This window comes from Mastomys coucha, unplaced genomic scaffold (assembly GCF_008632895.1).
Source record: "Mastomys coucha isolate ucsf_1 unplaced genomic scaffold, UCSF_Mcou_1 pScaffold6, whole genome shotgun sequence".
Classification (NCBI taxonomy): Eukaryota; Metazoa; Chordata; class Mammalia; order Rodentia; family Muridae; genus Mastomys; species Mastomys coucha.
In genome coordinates, this window is record NW_022196912.1 from 32,198,893 (window position 1) to 32,205,330 (window position 6,438).

The window sequence follows — 6,438 nt, forward strand, 5'->3', positions numbered from 1 at the left end:
ATCCAATTCTTGCTTTTCTGGTGTTTTGGGATATCCAGGACTTGCTGCAGTGGGAGTACTAGGTTCTGTTGAATCCAAGTAGTCTTGGTTTCTGTTGGTAGGATTCTTGCATTTGCCTTTGCCATCTCTTGATTTTTGGTGTTAGATGTTCTTAGTGTCTCTGACTAGAGCTTGTCTTGTCCCTGCCGCCCTGCAAGTCCCCTGCGTGGGGCCTGTGCCTCCTGGCTTGCTGCTCCAGTCTTAGAAACTCACAGGAGAGAACGTGGTGGCTCTCACTCGAGTCTCTGGGTTAAGGTGCTTCCTGGAGGCAGGCCCTCCACTTGCAGGGAAGGGGCAGAGAAGGATGCTGATCCACCTCTGTCACTCCGTCACTTGGAAGCTGAGAGGATCCTGTCCCTGCTGCCCTGCAGCTCACCTGGGACTCGTGGGACCCGTGCCTCCTGGCTGGCTGCTCCAGTCTTCCAATTTATATTTATTATATGCTATTAACAATGGAAACTAAGTCTAGCTTATTTTCTTTGTAAATATTTAATTGTCAAATATCAAGTATACATGTTCACAGAGCATGTTATGATATTCAACATATTTCAAATCAGGGCAATAAGCACATTTATCACTTTGAAAATTATTATTATTATTATTATTAAAATTATTATTATTAGTATTAGTATTAGTATTAGTATTATTTCTTTGTGCTGAAAACACTCAAATGTATCTCCTTTTTATGAACTGTAGTTACCCTGCTTGACTGTAGGATAACAAAATGTGTTGTTGCTGTTGTTGATCATGCTTTTTTATTAATTAAAAATTTCAGTCACACATAGAGAGATACACACATATGTGCACATACACATACCATGCCAACCCTCATGTCTTTTTTTCACCCCTGATAAAGAAGTATTGTCTTTTCTCTATCATGGATACATTAAGGTTTTGTCTTGTTAAATGGCACAGGCTCCTGCTTCTACATACTTGGGAGGTTGAGGCAGGATAATTGAATTAAGTGCCTACTTGAATTATGGGGTTATAGAGGGAGGTCAAAGTAAGCCTGCTCAATTTAGTTAGAGCCTGTGCTAAGGTAAAAGAAAATTAAAAGAACATAGTTCAGTAGTTGAGATCCTGCTGAGTGAATGTATTGCCCTATATTGTATCATTACAGTATAAAAAATAGACATCAAGGATTAAGTGTTAAATGACTTGCCTAAATTAATCATTAAGTGGTCATAATTTAAACTCAAGCAATTTCTACTCTACATAAATTCCATGAATTATACTAAACAGGCAAAAAAAAAATAGAGAACTATCCACTGGTTAATGAATGCCTGAAATTTGTCTGGACTTACATGTGTTTATGTACATAACAATTTCTAGTAGACATTTTCATGTTCTTCATAAATGATATTCACCCAATGAGTAATCAGTGCCTAGCAGGACTGGAGTGCAAATATCTAATTCTTAAATCACACAATTTGAAGCACTGATGACTCTTTTCCGTTTTCTCTTCTAACCTCTGAGAAGCTTCATTTAATATTATTCAGTAATTATTACTGATCACTGTCCATATATTAGGAAGTAGTGAATTCTATCACCTTACATTGTCCTATAGAAAGAAATGAAGGATAATTCCAGCCTTACAGAATTAGATTTATGTTGTTCATAAGAAGAAAAAAAGGATAAAAGAACATAATGCTAAAACAGTCATATTAACAATAATGATGATTAATAATACATCATATATATATGTATATGTACATATATATATACATATATATATATATATATATTCAGCAAATGACACTGAAAAATAGCTAGGAGTCATATCTTTTATTGCTATTTCCCAAGGACCTCCACAGAGAGAAAGCTAGGCTTGTAGACAGAATGCCCAATTCTATTACTGCCTTAGTTAGGGTTTATATTGCTGTGATAAAATACTATGTTCACATGCCACTTAGTGAGGAAAGTATTTACTTAAATCCTGCAATTCTACATTATGGTCCATTATGAAAGGACATCAGGGCAGGAACTCAGGGCAGGTACTGAAGTAAGAGCCACAGAGTTATGTTTCTTCCTGGCCTGTTCCTCGTGGCTTGATCAATCTGCTTTCTCAGCACCCAGCACAACCAGCCATGAACAGGGACCAGCAACAATGGACTAATATCTCCTATATCAATCATAATCATCAATCAAGGAAATGCCTAGAAATTTGACTATAGCCCAGTCCTATGGAGATGGTTTTGGTTTTTATTTTTGTTGTGTTTTGTTCTTTTCAATTACAAATCCTTTTTCCTAAATGCTTCTACATTGTGTCACATTGCCAAAAAAAAAAAAAAAAAAAAAAAAAAAAAAAAAAAAAAGGCTAACCAGTGATTTAGTGGTCTACTTCCTATTGTCTTCTATACCCTATTTGCCCAGGCTTGCACCATGGGAAAGGTAAAGTAATCAAAGAGCAGCCTAAGTTCACCGCAGCAAATATGCTGAGGTGACTCTTTCATGGAAGGTATTGTTCTAAATATCTTCTCCCTTTTCCAGTTATCACATTTCCCATTTTCTGGGTCAAAATGACAGTTTAAATCAACAGAAATGTTACTTCCCTACCACTGAAGTATAGGTTAAATTCATTGTTTAGCATAATAAGCTCAAATAGTTCCTAGCAAAGACGGATAGTTGGATAGTGCTATTTTTAAAAATTCCACTCAGTTAATAATTAGATGATATAAAGTTTGCAAACATTGAGAAGGGAAAAGGAGTTTTCCCTTTTCCTTTCTTTTAAAAAGTTTAATCACCAGGTCTATTATTTGGCTTAGATTCCAAATGCTAGTATATTGCATGCATTGTGGACATTTTCTTAAAAGAAAAATATAAAACTATTTTATAATCCACTGTTGCCTCATATTTACTGTAAAGTAAATAGCAGTCATAGGTAACAACTCCTTTTCTCCTAAATTACTACTTCCCCTTACTCTCCAGAGACATAGCTAACTCCAGTTTGACAAAGATTGATCCTTAGTCGAGACCAAAGAAGTTGTGTTTCTCACAATGCACCCCCTTGCCCCACCCACTTTACAGTACATAGTGGCAGAGTTCCAAATCCTATCCAAGCTGCTAAGGGGGTCATACTCTCTATCACTAGTCCTCGCAAACCCAACTGGTTTCTCATAGGCATTCCTCCTTCAGATGAATTTCTGAATATTGCCTTTCTCTTAGCTAACGACAGACTGAAAGTTTAAGTCCAAATGAATCAGAAACATATGGCATGCATTTCTTCTAATTCTGCACTAAGTTTTTATAATTCAAGAATAGTACACTTTGGAGGCCAAACGCACTTTGGGAAGCTGTTGGAAGGCCAGTGTCGTGGGGTTGAGAATGGTCCATAAGTGCACGAGACAAGCTCATTTGGCCTTGACTTTGTAATCCTGAGTTATTAGGGAGAACACCAAGTCCTTCATGGAAATCACTAAGAGAATTTTCCACTTGCAGGCTTTGTCCACATCCACTTCCCTCCTCTGATTCATTTCCTACACTCTTGCCTTTACCCAGAACTTCTGCTTTCTTCACATACAACTTCTAAGTCTAAGTCCTACTTGATGTAGAGAAAGATGCTGCAATACTGAATATGGTTAAATCCTGGTCACCTTTAAAATCTATCGCTGCAGGGAAATCTCAGTGTGGATCTAATGAGATAATTTAGGATAATGTATAAGGGTTCTCCTTGCTATCCTGCCTTTGTGTGCTAATATGGAAGAAAAGGGAAGAAAGAAGCATGTAAGAGTCCTGACTTCTCTCTGACAACTTACCTTATGTCACTTCATTTTCCTAAACCTCAGTCTTGAGCAGTCACAATATGGGACTGATAATAATGCTGAAATAGGACTGTGGTAAGAAAGAAATAAAGCAGTGGGTTAACATTATTTTGTCAACCATGTTTAAGCTAATTTACATTTGAATTAAAATCAGCTCCTTTTGGATATGCTATGCATCTGCATTGTCTCCATGAGGCTTCTCTATAGTTCTGAAATCTCATTTACCCTATCACAGAGAGAAGCGGTTTGAAGCAAATGTCCACAAGAATTACTTTTAACCTAACTCCCCAGAGAAATGCCCAGAGGTCTTCTACTATTGTCCAACTGTACACCAGGCAGATAAATTTTCAATAGCCAAGCAATCTGAGCTCAATAAAATTTCTTAGATAAGCCAGTGAGAGACATCCCAATTCTCAAAGTTCTGTTTCTTTCATATCTCCTTTAAGAATAGCCTCAGGATGACATTTACCTAGGCCCTCTGGGAAGTCTATCCTGGAAGAAGCCCTTTTAACTGAGTCAGTTCATCTCATTTTATCTCCTGCAGATCTCAGTTAGACAATCAGGAACTGAGTCACAGATTGTACCTCATCTCGGTATTTGAAGAAAACCTCACAAAGTTTAATGGTTTTAAACCCAGTCACGAGATCAGAAATGTATGACAGACCTGTCCACTCTTGTGTAGGGCTGCTCCTTCCCAGGGTTCCTCCTCTGAAGATCACTTGAATGACACAGAGTAGACAGAACTCTATGGAGACCTGGCTTTGGGCATGGGTGAGCAGCCCATTTCCAAAGCTTTTGGCCAAAGGAAACAAAGAAGCAGTCAAAACCAGCACTGGGGATTGTCCTTTGAAAGGCTGATGCAACCGAATCCAGTGAAATAAACTAGGCACAAAAGAACTGGGAGACAGATTCAAATCTTTAGCATCTTCCCCTACCTAAGCAGCCTTCATAAGTGAATATACTGGATCTTGTTTTCCTCATCTGTAAAATGGGCAATCTTAGACCTGCCTACCTCGTATATAAATAGTAAAGGATATTTATGATATTTTAAAACAATAAAGTAATTAATAAATTGATTCCTTGTAATGTTGCTAAAAACACAGACAACGTTATTGGTCACATGAGTTCTAGGAGTGAGGAAGTCCCTTGTTTATCCTAATGTGATGAGTGAGGAATATTACTAAAGTGTATCTTCTCTCTCTGATCATTCCTAGGTCATTAAAAGAAAGCTGGAGCCTTCACTACCCTCCTGACTTCTGTGATTCTTCTCATGAGAGAGCTGCACCAGAGGCCAAATGGTCTCAGAAACACCTTCTAGGGTACTTCAGGCAGGGTCTTTGCTCACATCTGGCTGCATCTTTACAGCGAGTAAACAGGGTACTAGACGAATACAGCAATCAGCTGGAGACACTTTGAATTTGGAGGGATGTATATGAAATACTGCCAGGTGTGGTCACCAGAGAAGTGATCAAAGGCATCCCTGGGTCAGGAACATAGTTGACCACGAACAAGGAGTGTGGGGAAGCTTGGACCTGGAGTTTTCACTCACCAATTCCCACAATTATGAAGGATTTACTATAAGCATGTTTATAGCATGGGGGTGCATAATATTGCAGATGGTGTACTGCAGAGGAAAAGAATGAGGTAAGAAGAAAGAAAAGTGGTGGCAGGAGGAATAATAAATCTAAGATGAAAGAGAAAAAGAAAGCAGAGGGTGGCAGGTACAGTCACCTACATTTTTAGAATGATTATCAAGCTGTGTTCTCTGACTATCATTCTCCAAAAAGTATATGCCCTCCATTCATAGAAACCAAAATACAGTAGGATAACCTATTTATTCAGTCACTTTCTCTAAAGCCTAATGGATATTGAGCTCAGCCAAATATCTATGACTGTAATCTCAACACTTTTGGAAAAGGTTGAAGAAAATCAAAAGAACTGCAAGCACGTACATTCATGTGTGTGTATGTGTGTATATACATATGTACTACATGTATGTGTGTGTATATGTGTATAATGTGTATAGTATGTGTGCATGTATGTGTGTATGGAGCGTGTATAGTGCATGTATATATGTGTATATGTGCATGTGTGCATGCATGTATGTGTGTGGAGTGTATATAGCATGTGTGTGTACATGTGTATATGTATGAGAATGTGTGAATATGTATACCAAATGGGTAGAATAACTTTCTTCCAGGGTGTGGATACATTTCACTTTAGAAGTCTTAGATACATTTCACTTTAGAAGTCTTAGAAGGGAGACTGAGGGAAGCAAGCTCAGCTCAGGTTTCACAAGTTTCACTTTGTCTTAAAGCTGGTCACAGAGCAATGCTGGGTGTATTTCAGTGGCTGATTACAGTTTTCACAAATGCCATACTTTATCACTCCAATGACTATTAATTTAGGGGAAACATTTGCCAGAAAAAAAATAAAACAGAAGGAAAACTGCAGCCCTCTGCTCCTATGCCCTCACAGGGAGATGCTCTTCTCAGCTGGTCATTTCCTTTACCCTGAAGTAGACAAGTCCATCCTGGGCTAAAGTGGCATGGCAGGGCAATTTGGCAAACATAAACCACATTCTTCTAATTAGGCAACTGTAACTGTGCACAGACCTTTGCCATGGTGATGGTAAAAA

The 6,438-nt window shown here is 38.2% G+C and overlaps 1 long non-coding RNA gene across 2 annotated transcripts in view; it reads left to right on the plus strand.

The window, feature by feature from the left end:
• LOC116080311 overlaps window positions 1–5,046 on the plus strand; it is a 69,792-nt gene extending 64,746 nt beyond the window's left edge. For both annotated transcript variants that reach the window (XR_004114391.1, XR_004114390.1), the window contains one exon: window positions 5,015–5,046. This is a non-coding gene — a long non-coding RNA (uncharacterized LOC116080311). The remainder of the gene's footprint in view (window positions 1–5,014) is intronic.
• Window positions 5,047–6,438: the final 1,392 nt, after the last annotated feature.